The 14179-nt window shown below is 44.2% G+C and overlaps 1 protein-coding gene across 4 annotated transcripts in view; it reads left to right on the plus strand.

Annotated features, from left to right (window-relative positions):
* The window catches only part of LOC112263394 (rho-related BTB domain-containing protein 2), a 98982-nt gene that overhangs the window by 77392 nt on the left and 7411 nt on the right, over positions 1–14179 (plus strand). The gene's annotated exons all lie outside the window — the stretch shown is intronic.

The raw sequence follows: 14179 nt of genomic DNA on the forward strand, positions 1-14179 counted from the left end.
AGTGTGTTGGCAATAGCCACTCAATGTTAGTGGTGGCTGTTTAACAGTCTGATGGCAGATAGAAGCTGTTTTTCAGTCTCTCGGTCCCAGCTTTGATGCACCTGTACTGACCTCGCCTTCTGGATGACAGCGGGGTGAACAGGCAGTGGCTCGGGTGGTTGATGTCCTTGATGATCTTTATGGCCTTCCTGTAGCATCGGGTGGTGTAGGTGTCCTGGAGGGCAGGTTTTGCCCCGGTGATGCGTTGTGCAGACCTCACTACCCTCTGGAGAGCCTTACGGTTGAGGGCGGTGCAGTTGCCATACCAGGCGGTGATACAGCCCGCCAGGATGCTCTCGAATCTGTCTTGTGAGTGCTTTTGGTGACAAGCCGAGCCTCCTGAGGTTGAAGAGGCGCTGCTGCGCCTTCCTCACGATGCTGTCTGTGTGAGTGGACCAATTCAGTTTGTCTGCGCACCCCGCTAACTAGCTAGCCATTTCACATCGTTTACACCAGCCTACTCTCGGGAGTTGATAGGCTTGAAGTCATAAACAGCTCTATGCTTGAAGAATTGCGAAGAGCTGCTGTCAAAACGCACGGAAGTGCTGTTTGAATGAATGCTTACGAGCCTGCTGCTGCCTACCATCGCTCAGTCAGACTGCTCTATCAAATATCAAATCATAGACTTAATTATAACATAATGACACACAGAAATACGAGCCTTTGGTCATTAATATGGTCGAATCCGGAAACTATAATTTCGAAAACAAAACATTTATTATTTCAGTGAAATACGGAACCGTTCGGTATTTTATCTAACGGGTTGCAACCCTAAGTCTAAATATTCCTGTTACATTGTACAACCTTCAATGTTATGTCATAATTACGGAAAATTCTGACAAATTAGTTCGCAATGAGCCAGGCTGCCCAAACTGTTGCATATACCCTGACTCTGCGTGCAATGAACGCAAGAGAAGTGACACAATTTCACCTGGTTAATATTGCCTGCTAACCTGGATTTCTTTTAGCTAAATATGCAGGTTTAAAAATATATACTTCTGTGTATTGATTTCTAGAAATGCATTGGTGTTTATGGTTAGGTACAACGATTGTGCTTTTTTCGCAAATGCCCTTTTGTTAAATCATCCCCCTGCATTGCATTGATTATATGCAATGCAGGACACGCTAGATAAACTTGTAATATCATCAACCAATGTGTAGTTAACTAGTGATTATGATTGATTGATTGATTGTTTTTTTATTAGATAAGTTTAATGCTAGCTTGCAACTTGGAGTGCAATGAGAGGCAGGTGGTTAGGGCATTGGACTAGTTAACTGTAAGGTTGCAAGATTGAATCCCGGAGCTGACAAGGTAAAAACCTGTCGTTCTGCCCCTGAACAAGGCAGTTAACCCACCGTTTCTAGGGCCGTCATTGAAAATAAGAATGTGTTCTTCACCGACTTGCCTAGTTAAATAAAGGTGTAAAAAAAAAAAATTGGCCAAACCGATTTCCGATTGTTATGAAAACATGAAATCGGCCCTAATTAATCCATTCCGATTAATTGGTCGACCTCTAGTATTGACCACATTCCGTCAGTAGAGGATGCATGGTTATTCATTAAAAGTGCTTTCCTCACCATCTTAAGTAAGGGTGCCCCATTCAAAAAATTTAGAACCAGGCACAGATATAGCTCTTGGTTCACTCCAGATAAGACTGTCCTTGAACAGCACAAAAACATCCTGTGGCGTACTGCATTAGCATCGAATAGCCCCCGCGATATGCAACTTTTCAGGGAAGTTAGGAACCAATATACACAGGCAGTTAGGAAAGCAAAGGCTAGCTTTTTCAAACAGAAATTTGCATCCTGTAGCACTGACTCCAAAACGTTCTGGGACACTGTAAAGTCCATGGAGAATAAGAGCACCTCCTCCCAGCTGCCCACTGCACTGAGGCTAGGAAACACTGTCACCACTGATAAATCAGTGATAATTGAGAATTTCAATAAGCATTTTTCTACGGCTGGCCATGCTTTCCACCTGGCTACCCCTACCCCGGTCAACAGCCCTGAACGCCCCACAGCACCTTGCCCAAGCCTCCCCATTTCTCCTTCACCCAAATCCAGATAGCTGATGTTCTGAAAGAGTTGTGAAATCTGGACCCCTACAAATCAGCTGGGCTAGACAATCTGGGCTAGACAACCCTCTTTCTAAAATTATCCGCTGCAATTGTTGCAACCCCTATTACTAGCCTGTTCAACCTCTCTTTCGTATCGTCTGAGATCCCCAAAGATTGGAAAGCTGCCGTGCACATCCCCCTCTTCAAAGAGGGAGACACTCTAGACCCAAACTGTTACAGACCTAATTATATCCTACCCTGCCTTTCTAAGGTCTTTTGAAAGCCTAGTTTAACAGATCACCAACCATTTTGAATTTCACCGTACCTTCTCCGCTATGCAATCTGGTTTCCGAGCTGGTCATAGGTGCACCGCAACCACTCTCAAGGTCCTAAACGATATCATAACCGCCATTGATAAGAGACAATACTTGTGCAGCCGTATTCATCGACCTGGCCAAAGCTTTCGACTCTGTCAATCACCACATTCTTATCGGCAGACTCAACAGCCTTGAGTCTGCCTCGCCTAGTTCACCAACTACTTCTCTGATAGAGTTCAGTGTGTCAAATCGGAGGGCCTGTTGTCCGGACCTCTGGCAGTCTCTATGGGGGTGCCACAGGGTTCAATTCTCGGACCGACTCTTTTCTCTGTATACATCAATAATGTTGCTCTTGCTGCTGATCCATCTCTACGCAAACGACACCATTCTGTATACTTCTGGCCCTTCTTTGGACACTGTGTTAACTAACCTTCAGACAAGCTTCAATGCCTTACAACTCTCCTTCCGTGGCCTCCAACTGCTCTTAAATGCAAGTAAAACTAAATGCATGCTCTTCAACCGATCTCTGCCCGCACCTGCCTGCTCGTCCAGCATTACTACTCTGGACGGTTCTGACTTAGAATATGTGGACAACTACAAATACCTAGGTGTCTGGTTAGACTGTAATCTCTCCTTCCAGACTCACATTAAGCATCTCCAATCCGAAATGAAATCTAGAATTGGCTCCTATTTCGCAACAAAGCATCGTGCACTCATGCTGCCAAACACCCTCGTAAAACTGACTATCCTACCGATTCTTGACGTCGGCGATGTCATTTACAAAATACCCTCAACACTCTACTCAGCAAATTGGATTTAGTCTATCACAGTGCCATCCGTTTTGTCACCAAAGCCCCATATACTACCCACCACTGCGACCTGTATGCTCTCGTTGGCTTGCCCTTGCTTCAAATTCGTTGCCAAAACCACTGGCTCCATATCAAAGCTCACTGGTCACCATAGCAGCACCCACCCATAGCACGCGCTCAAACAGGTATATTTCCCTGGTTACCCCCAAAGCCAATTTGTCCTTTGGCCTCATATCCTTCCAGTTCTCTGCTGCCAATTACTGGAACGAATTGCAAAAATCACTGAAGCTGGAGACTCATATCTCCTTCACTAACTTTCAGCATCAGCTGTCAGAGCAGCTCACAGATCATTGCACATGTAAATAGCTCATCCAACTACCTCATTCCCATATTGTTATTTATTTTTTTGCTCCTTTGCACCCCAGTATCTCTACTTGCACATTCATCTCCTGCACGTCTTTCACTCCAGTGTTGAATTGCTAAATTGTAATTACTTCGCCACTATGGCCTATTTATTGTCTTACCTCTCTAATCTTACCTCATTTGCACACACTGTATATAGATTTTTTTCTATTGTATGTTTGTTTATTCCATGTGTAACTCTGTGTTGTTGTTTGTGTCGCTTTGCTTTATCTTGGCCAGGTCACAGTTGTAAATGAGAACTTGTTCTCAACTAGCCTACCTGGTTAAATAAAGGTAAAATAAAAATCTGCCTGGTGAATGTCTGGCTGAGCCAGCCTCAATGGAGCAGAGGCAAGACACTTGATGTAGCACTTAACACAGACGCTCAAACGGAGTTCAATTCTTTGTTGTTGCTTTGCTTAGCAGCAAGGCCCTGGAATGACCGTTTTTCAGGCTCCTCTCTATTCAGGAGGAAAATAACTCAGAGAGGTGGTCAGGGTTGAAAAGAAGAAGTGAAACTCGACGAGTGAAAGGAAAACAAAACGAGAGAGGTTGAAAAGAGACTTCTGAAAAAGGGCGTGGGAGGCGAGAGCACTTGTCAGAGTGATGGGTGCGCGTGGAGAAGCGTGCGTCTTTGTCAGAGTGATGGGTGCGTGTGGAGAAGCCTGCGTCTTTGTCAGAGTGATGGGTGCGCGTGGAGAAGCGTGCGTCTTTGTCAGAGTGATGGGTGCGCGTGGAGAAGCCTGTGTCTTTGTCAGAGTGATGGGTGCGCGTGGAGAAGCGTGTGTCTTTGTCAGAGTGATGGGTGCGTGTGGAGAAGCGTGTGTCTTTGTCAGAGTGATGGGTGCGCGTGGAGAAGCGTGTGTCTTTGTCAGAGTGATGGGTGCGCGTGGAGAAGCGTGTGTCTTTGTCAGAGTGATGGGTGCGCGTGGAGAAGCGTGCGTCTTTGTTAGAGTGATGGGTGCGTGCATCTTTGTCAGAGTGATGGGTGCGCATGGAGAAGCGTGCGTCTTTGTCAGAGCGATGGGTGAGAAGCGTGTGTCTTTGTCAGAGCGATGGGTGCGCGTGGAGAAGCGTGCGTCTGTCAGAGCAATGGGTGTGCGTGGAGAAGCGTGCGTCTTTGTCAGAGTGATGGGTGCGCGTGGAGAAGCGTGTGTCTTTGTCAGAGTGATGGGTGTGCGTGGAGAAGCGTGCGTCCTTTGTCAGTGCGTCCTTTGTCAGAGTGATGGGTGCGCATGGTGAAGTGTGCGTCTTTGTCAGAGCGATGGGTGAGAAGCGTGTGTCTTTGTCAGAGCGATGGGTGCGTGTGGAGAAGCGTGCGTCTTTGTCAGAGCGATGGGTGAGAAGCCTGTGTCTTTGTCAGAGCGATGGGTGTGCGTGGAGAAGCGTGCGTCTTTGTCAGAGTGATGGGTGCGTGTGGAGAAGCGTGTGTCTTTGTCAGAGTGATGGGTGCGTGGAGAAGCGTGCGTCTTTGTCAGAGTGATGGGTGCGCGTGGAGAAGCCTGTGTCTTTGTCAGAGTGATGGGTGCGCGTGGAGAAGCGTGTGTCTTTGTCAGAGTGATGGGTGCGTGTTGAGAAGCGTGTGTCTTTGTCAGAGTGATGGGTGCGCGTGGAGAAGCGTGTGTCTTTGTCAGAGTGATGGGTGCGCGTGGAGAAGCGTGTGTCTTTGTCAGAGTGATGGGTGCGCGTGGAGAAGCGTGCGTCTTTGTTAGAGTGATGGGTGCGTGCATCTTTGTCAGAGTGATGGGTGCGCATGGAGAAGCGTGCGTCTTTGTCAGAGCATGGGTGAGAAGCGTGTGTCTTTGTCAGAGCGATGGGTGCGCGTGGAGAAGCGTGCGTCTGTCAGAGCAATGGGTGTGCGTGGAGAAGCGTGCGTCTTTGTCAGAGTGATGGGTGCGCGTGGAGAAGCTTGTGTCTTTGTCAGAGTGATGGGTGTGCGTGGAGAAGCGTGCGTCCTTTGTCAGTCGTCCTTTGTCAGAGTGATGGGTGCGCATGGTGAAGTGTGCGTCTTTGTCAGAGCGATGGGTGAGAAGCGTGTGTCTTTGTCAGAGCGATGGGTGAGTGTGGAGAAGCGTGCGTCTTTGTCAGAGCGATGGGTGAGAAGCCTGTGTCTTTGTCAGAGCGATGGGTGTGCGTGGAGGCGTGTGTCTTTGTCAGAGTGATGGGTGCGCGTGGAGAAGCGTGTGTCTTTGTCAGAGTGATGGGTGTGCGTGGAGAAGCGTTCCTTTGTCAGAGTGATGGGTGCGCGTGGTGAAGCGTGCATCTTTGTCAGAGCGATGGGTGAGAAGCGTGTGTCTTTGTCAGAGCGATGGGTGCGCATGGAGAAGCGTGCGTCCTTTGTCAGAGTGATGGGTGTGCGTGGAGAAGCGTGTGTCTTTGTCAGAGTGATGGGTGCGCGTGGAGAAGCGTGTGTCTTTGTCAGAGTGATGGGTGCGTGTGGAGAAGCATGCGTGTGGAGAAGCATGTGTCTTTGTCAGAGTGATGGGTGCGCGTGGAGAAGAGTGGTCTTTGGAGTCTCTGGCCAAACCGTGTACTGGTGTACTGTACCGTGACTCATCTTGAGCCTCTGTTTCAAAGTGTGTGGAGTTTCACTTCTTCTTTCTTCTTTTCAACCCTGACCACCTCTCTGAGTTATTTTCCTCCTGAATAGAGCGGAGCCTGAAAAAACGGTTGTTCCACGGCCTTGCTGCTAAGCAAAGCAACAAAAAAATTTTTTTATCCGTTTGAGCGAGACTGGATTTCTATCTGTCTGCCATCAGCCAGCACAGTGCCTTCTTTAACACCTTTCCCTTTGAGTTGACTCGCCACACTCCACTCTCACTTCCTTCACACATATTTTTAGACTCACTCTTCGTGTTCATGCGGTGCTGTGAAAACACTGCTATTCTGGTCCTGCCAACAATAAACTCAATAAGCCCCTCCCTGATTGGATAGTTTGGTCTGAATGCCCTTCTGATGATGAGTAAGGAGTTCATCAAAGTTCATCTGAACAGCACTCAAAGAATCATCCAAACAATTTCAGGATAAAGACATGGTAAGACAGCCAACAGCTAATAGTAGCTGCATGTCAGGACAACCAACGTTAGCAGTTTGCATTAAAAGAGCAGAAACATGACAACCTAATTCAAATGAGTTTAAAAAAAGAGAAGAAGCACTGGTTAATTTATTCTTCCAGTCTGGCAAGTCCACAAGATTAGCCAGCCTTCAGAAGATTCGACCAAACACTTGATCCCAAATGTAAAAGTCCTGTCACTGCTAGAGTAAACGACTTGATTGTTTTGCAAATGGATACAGCAACTCAGGAAGTTAATGAGATTCTTGAAAGAGCCATGAAAAATAACCCTGTGTGTAGACCGATGGATCAAGAAAGGACTGACTGTTTCGCTTATGGGCATATCAGCCTGCTTCTATCACCCCTTCTCCAACAAGGGACAGCATGCGTTGCTCAACCTCCAGAGCTGGCCATAGCTTTCAATGGCGCGGCAGAAATGTCTGAGTCTGAGTTGGACAATGACGATTATCCTTTTAAATCCAAGTCACTTTAAGATTGATTTATAATTTAAACCTAACTGGAAAATAGGAGTAGGTTGTAGAGAGTCGAAGGGCCATAAATGGAATAAGAAACCTTAGTTGCTTGCTTAAGGCTGGTAGCAACCACTACAGAATGTCCAGTCAGAATAAGGATGAGTCATCCATTAAAGAACCATTATCTGTAATAAACCTTTTCTAACGACATCTGGACTTGTTCTTGCTGGACAGACCTGTGCCAGTGGAACCATATACACTGGTACCTACTGCTCATTGTCCATGGTCCTCCCGGATCAGCTCTTAGTATATTTTACAAACCAAACTTATGACTTGACCCATCACCCAGTGGCAAGAAGTGACATCCGAAAAACACAAACTATAGGCCTACGACACATAAATGACTCCTAGCCTTCTACACGCAAGGCTACTTTCTGTCCATAACACAAAAAATATCAAAACAAAATAGAAATTATTTTATTAAACTCAAACTAAATAAAAATGAGTGAATCAAGTTTGAAAACTAACTGAAACTCAACAGAATTTAAAATAAAAATCTAAAAAACGAATAGAAATTAAAGCTAATAGAAAAATCACAAAACTGTGGTTTTCCATGTGAGTGTGTGTGAGTGTGCCCAGTGGCTTATCTCTGACTAGTTGAGTGTGAAAGCCTGTCACGTTCCTCTCACACAAGACTAACGGTGACAGGAGACACGATTTAAGGGGTGAAGGGAGGGAGGGAGGGAGGGACAGTGTACGTTTGCAACAGAAGTATAATGGTAGGAGGTGTTACTGCCACCACTCTCCAGGTCCTCTTGCTCTCTTTCTTTCAAATTCTTTCTCATGGTGGTAACGGCGGTTTGGTTTCTGACGACGTGCCGTTTGACATTTTGACACCGCTTACTTCAACTTTTTTCCCCTCCTCGGCTACCTTTTCTCTGTCGTGTTCTCTAAAGTTACTTGTCTCCATTTCCTTTTTTTCTGTCAACCAATCACTTCCTAAACCAACGAGGGTGAGTTGGGAAAGGATGCTGAATGACAGGAAAATCCCTAAATTGCCCTGGGCCCCCATAACGTTCCCTATGTCTCCCTGTCTCTGGTGACCTAGCGCTGTGTCCATACATTCCCCGCTCCTCTGTCTGGGCAAGAGAACTTTGAACAGGAGCGTCCACCTGTGTTTCTACCTTGATCATTCCTCCATGATAAAGGGTCACTGCCATGCTGACATTCTCTTAATTGGCACAGAGACAGGCAGGTGAGGGGCACCCCTGGGACTGGGGAAGGACCCCTGTGGTTCCCATAGCTCTACCCACCTCTAACCCTCTCCTGGCTAGACCACATGGCATTGCTCAATAGTGGTGTTGAGACTGCTCCGAGACTTTTTTTAAATGTCATGTTCTTTTAATACCACCGTTTGACCAACATATTGGGCTGAACCACATGGCATTGCTGGATGACATGTAAAACAAAAAATGTAATTGAATCACTACCTTGGTCAGAACTTACGCTAAGCACAGTTATAATGTATTATAAACATTTATTTTTGCTGCTCTAATTACGTTGATAACCAGTTTTTAATAGCAATAAGGCACTTCGAGGGGATGTTGGTATCAGAGGTTGTAAGTGCTTAAAAGTAAACTCATGAGTGGCGCAGCGGTCTAAGGCACTGTATCTCCGTGCATGAGGCGTCACTGTTTCCCTGGTTCGAATCCAGGCTGCATCACATCCAGCTGTGATTAGGAGTCCCATAGGGCGGTTTGGCCGGGGTAGGCCGTCATTGTAAATAAGAATTTGTTCTTAACTGACTTGCCTAGTTAAATAAAATAAAACATTAAAAATACTCATGTAGTTTTTTTTTTATATCTGTACTTTACAATTTATATTTTTGACAACTTTTACTTTTACTCCACTACATTCCTAAAGGAAATAATGTACTTTTTACTCCATACATTTTCCCTGACGTTTTTAGAAATGTATACTCTGTGTGTGCGCATGTGTGTGAGGGCGGGTGGGAGAAGATGATGAGAAAGGGGTTACCATGGTCCGATGGTGCAATCTGCAGTCTCAGCAGTTTTGTTTCTATCCCTCCCAAAATCGCCCCCTGTAAAACTCCTTGGCCGTCACTGTGGCTGTGGGAATAAGTGTGCCTTTGTTTGCTCTCCTCTCAGGAGAGAAACACACTTGGTTCCTCTCCAGGTTCTGAACAAGTTTCAGGGGGGTCTTGGCCTACCGTCAACTCATACACTGCACTAAGGATAGAGTAGTCTTCATGAATCTGGTACTTTCTTTTTCTTAACAGAACTTCTCCTCCGTCAATTTTCTTCAGTGGGGCAGTGATCATTTTGGCAGCTATTTTAGATTTAGTTTTAATCTTAAAATACCTTTTTAGTCTTAGTCACATTTTAGTCATTTCATCCTTTGTTAGTTTTAGTCATTATCAGTCGACTAAAACTCAAGGCAATGTTTGGCTAGTTTTAGTCACAACCATTTTAGTCACATAATAGTCAGTGTATTTTTTTCTATTAAATAATGAATATTTAGGCAGATGGCCTTGTCCAATTAGGCCTACTTTCCCCTTGTATAGATTGGCTGGCAACATTGATATTGTAGCTGATTGTAACTAATGCCATAATTAACCATATAGGCTTAAAGCCTTGGCTACAGGTTGTACAATTAACAGCTCTGATTTTCTCCCCGTCTTAACCAATAAGGGGGTAAATAAGTTTGTTTCCTTAAAGGGTAGAATTTGAGCTTTCCAAAAATCCCCAAAACTATTACTGTCCTCCTAATATTCAACAAATAGCATTAATTTCCCCAGTAGAATAAGGCAACCACAACTCGCATTCGAGGACCGCCGCACGAGAGCAGGAAACACAGATTAATGAATAGAAACGCACATGGAAAAGTAGAACTTCAGATGTGATAAAAGCAAAAATAGCCTACATGAAAGTGAGAGGTTTAACATCGCTTCTATACTGAACAAAAATATAAACGCAACATGCATCAATTTCAATGATGGATGGATTATCTTGGCAAACCAGAAATGCTCACTAACAGGGATGTAAGTAAATTTGTCCACAAAATTTGAGAGAAATATACTTTTTGTCTGTATGTAAAATTACTGGGGTCTTTTTATTTCAGCTCATGAAACATGGGACCAACACTTTACATGTTGCGTTTATATTTTTAAGTATAGTTGAGGTTAGTTACAAGTCAAAGGACCTGGCTTCGCATCAGTTCAAAAGATTGACGAGTGACTGAAGTGACCACCTGGGGGCTGTGTAGGAGGGCTGGGCAGATCAGCTCAATCTGACCGTGCAACTGAAAGATGTCAATTCTGCCAATGAGATGATATGCTGCATGCATGTTTAGGATTGGACATAACTGTTGAAAAGCAGCTTCATGTCAAATTATAGGTCCATTGATCTCACATGGAATTCTCGTCTCGTTAGATGTTCGTCAACTAAAGTGAGAAGGGATTTGTAATCGTTTTTTTTTGCAGGGCATTTCGACTGATTATCGCCATAGTTTTAGTCAGGAAAAATAGGTTGTTGAAGAGTATTTTTCACCATGGTTATTGTTGACAAAATTAACACTGATCCAGTGTTCCTGAGAGGTTAACTGTTTTCCTGAACCGAAATCTTCAAAGAACCAAACAGCCACATGTCTATTGCACCTCAAGCCCAGCCCATTCTGCCTGTATGGGTAGCTCTGGTCAGCCTGTGTGCTACTGCTCCAACAGCAGACAATCTTATTGGAGCAGGACACAGTGAGAAGCAAACAGTGAGCGAATATTACCTTATTTTCTGCAGCTGTACTTTTGTACTTGTTTTATCCGTAATATGGGGACGCATTAGCTTTTCTTTTTGTGTGTACTGCTCTGTTTTGGATGTGCTTACGTAAATGGTCCAGTCAGAGGTGTTTTCTCCTCGGTCCATCCCACAGCTCTGCTTTTAGCTTTGTCCCACAATGACATCCAAGCCTTCTGTGACACGTGCAGCGACTGGCCGAGTGGGGTTATTCTGGGGTGCTTTGAGGCTGTTACCCTTAGCCACAGTGCTAGCTAGCGTCAACGCCTCCCTGGCGGGCCCGGAGCTTTCATCTCTGGCAGGATCAAAAGGTTCTACTCGACTGGAGACGGACTGCCCTTCACCTTGCACAACCCCATTCCCCCACGCTACTTCCTGTGACATCACTTTACTTACGTGATCCACCCACCCATGCCCTTACATTGAAGGTTGGTGTTAGAGTTTAATATTTTCCCGGTATTTTACAAATGTTCCATCCGGAGAATAAATCACTTTTCTCCCAGGGAACCCGGTATTTCCCGCCAAAACAGGAAGTGTCATTCAAAAGCATTAAAGCATGTAAATATGTCTGGATTTGATTAGAGCATTAAAAAATCTAACCTGATGCTACCTGAGCCTGATGAGATATATATTAAATACATTTAATGAGCCCTACATTGATGACCTTTAATGAGCCCAAGCCCAAAAAATACCAAATGCAGTACAGAGCCCACACATAATTCCCCATAACCAAAAACAGGTTTGTAGACATTTTTGCAAATGTATTAAAATGTTTAAACATATCTTATTTACATAAGTAATCAGACCCTTTGCTATGAGATTTAAAATTGAGTTCAGGTGCATCCTGTTTTCGTTGATCATCCTTGAGATGTTTCTACGACTTGGAGTCCACCTGTGGAAAATTTAAATTGACTGGAAAGGCACACACCTGTCTATATAAGGACCCACAGTTGACAGTGCATGTCAGAGCAAAAACCAAGCCATGAGGTCGAAGGAATTGTCCATAGATTGTGTCGAGGCAGAGATCTGGAGAAAGGTATCAAAAAAAATATTTTTCAGTTTATTACATTTGCAAAAAAATAATCTTTCTGTTTTGTCATTATGGGGTAATATGTGTAGATTGAGGTGGGAAAAAATGTAATCCCTTCTAGAATAAGGCTGTAACAGTAACAAAATGTGGAAAAAGTGAAGGGGACTGAATACTTTCCGAATGCACTGTAGATGATGTAGGCTACTGCATATTACGAACGACAGAAAAACATAAAATCCCATAGATGTGGCTATCTCTCCTGGGTAAATACATAACTTTCTCCAGTAGGCTAATATTTTTGAGTGTGAACTGTATTATACTGTATTGTATGGACTGGAATTTTGCACGTCGTTCAAACCAGGATAAGGCAGAAGAAAACATGCGATTCTGGTTTAGCACATGCAGCCTACAAAGTCACAAGTTACAAGTATAGGCTATTGAATTTGATTTTAATTTTGAAATATAATATGGCCTATTTGTATAATTAGCAGGTAGACGCATATATAGCTTTTATAATGTTTCCCCTAATGCTATTAGCCTACCTTCTCTTTCTCCCTCTTGTTGCTTCTTTCCTTCCTTGCTTTCAACAGTTAAATGGAATGTTTTGTTGTCCTTGTCTTCACCATTCTAATGACATTCTTATAATATAGTACTTGAATTAGATGCAGAAGGTGCTTGTGTCTGTTTCTTGCACAACAGGTTATACATTAGAAGCTTATTATTCATAACCAATCATGAATTAGCTAAATATAAGGCTAATACTGCATTGAATGTATTACCTGAAAGAGGTAGGCTAGGACATCTATATACAGTATAGGACTATATATCAGTCTAACAAAAATATAAATGCAACAATCTCAACGATTTTTCTGAGTTGCAATTCATATAAGGAAATATGTCAATTGAAATACATTTAATAGGCCCTAATCTATGGATTTCACATGAGCCAATCAGAAGGAGTTTTTCCTTACAAAAGGGCTTTATTCCAGACAGAAATACTCTTCAGTTTCATCAACTGTCAGGGTGGCTGGTCTCAGATGATCCCGCAGGTAAAGAAGCCAGATGTGGAGGTCCTGGGCTGGTGTGATTACATGTGGTCTGCGGTTGTTAAGCCGATTGGACATACGGCCAAATTCTATTAAAAAAAAATACATTATGCTGGAGAAATGAACATTCAATTCTCTGGCAACAGTTCTGGTGGACATTCCTTCAGTGAGCAGGAATGTCCACCAGAACTTGAGGCATCTGTGGTATTGTTGTGTGACAAAACTGCACATTTTAGAGTGACCTTTTATTGTCGCCAGCACAAGGTGCACCTTTGTAATGATCATGCTGTTTAATCAGCTTCTTGATATGTCACACCTGTAAACTGGATGGATTATCTTGGCAACGGAGAAATGCACAATAACAGGGATGTAAACAAATTTGTACTCATAAACTGAGTCTCAGACCTAACAACACCCATGCCAATATATCCTACAAACACCGGCTTCACTGGCATTATCACTTAAATTACTACTAAACTCAGCAAAAAAAGAAACGGCCCTTTTTCGGGATCCTGTCTTTCAAAGATCATTTGTAAAAATCCAAATAACTTCACAGATCTTCATTGTGAAGGGTTTAAACACTGTTTCCCATGCTTGTTCAATGAACCATAAACAATTAATGAACATGCACCTGTGGAATGGTCGTTAAGACACTAACAGCTTACAGACAGGCAATTAAGGTCACAGTTATGAAATCTTAGGACACTAAAGAGGCCTTTCTACTGACACTGAAAAACACCAAAAGAAAGATGCCCAGGGTCCCTGCTCATCTGCATGAACATGCCTTAGGCATGCTGCAAGGAGGCATGAGGACTGCAGATGTGGCCAGGGCAATAAATGTCAATGTCCGTACTGTGAGATGCCTAAGAGCGCTACAGGGAGACAGGAGGGACAGCTGATTGTCCTCGCAGTGGCAGACCACGTGTAACAACACCTGCACAGAATCGGTGCATCCGAACATCACACCCGCGAGACAGCTACAGGATGGCAACAACAACTGCCCGAGTTACACCAGGAATGGACAATCCCTCCATCAGTGCTCAGACTGTCCACAGTAGATGGAGAGAGGCTGGACTGAGGGCTTGAAGGCCTGTTGTAAGGCAGGTCCTCACCAGACATCACTGGCAACAACGTTGTGTATGGGC

Source organism: Oncorhynchus tshawytscha, linkage group LG12 (assembly GCF_018296145.1).
Source record: "Oncorhynchus tshawytscha isolate Ot180627B linkage group LG12, Otsh_v2.0, whole genome shotgun sequence".
NCBI classification, from domain to species: Eukaryota; Metazoa; Chordata; class Actinopteri; order Salmoniformes; family Salmonidae; genus Oncorhynchus; species Oncorhynchus tshawytscha.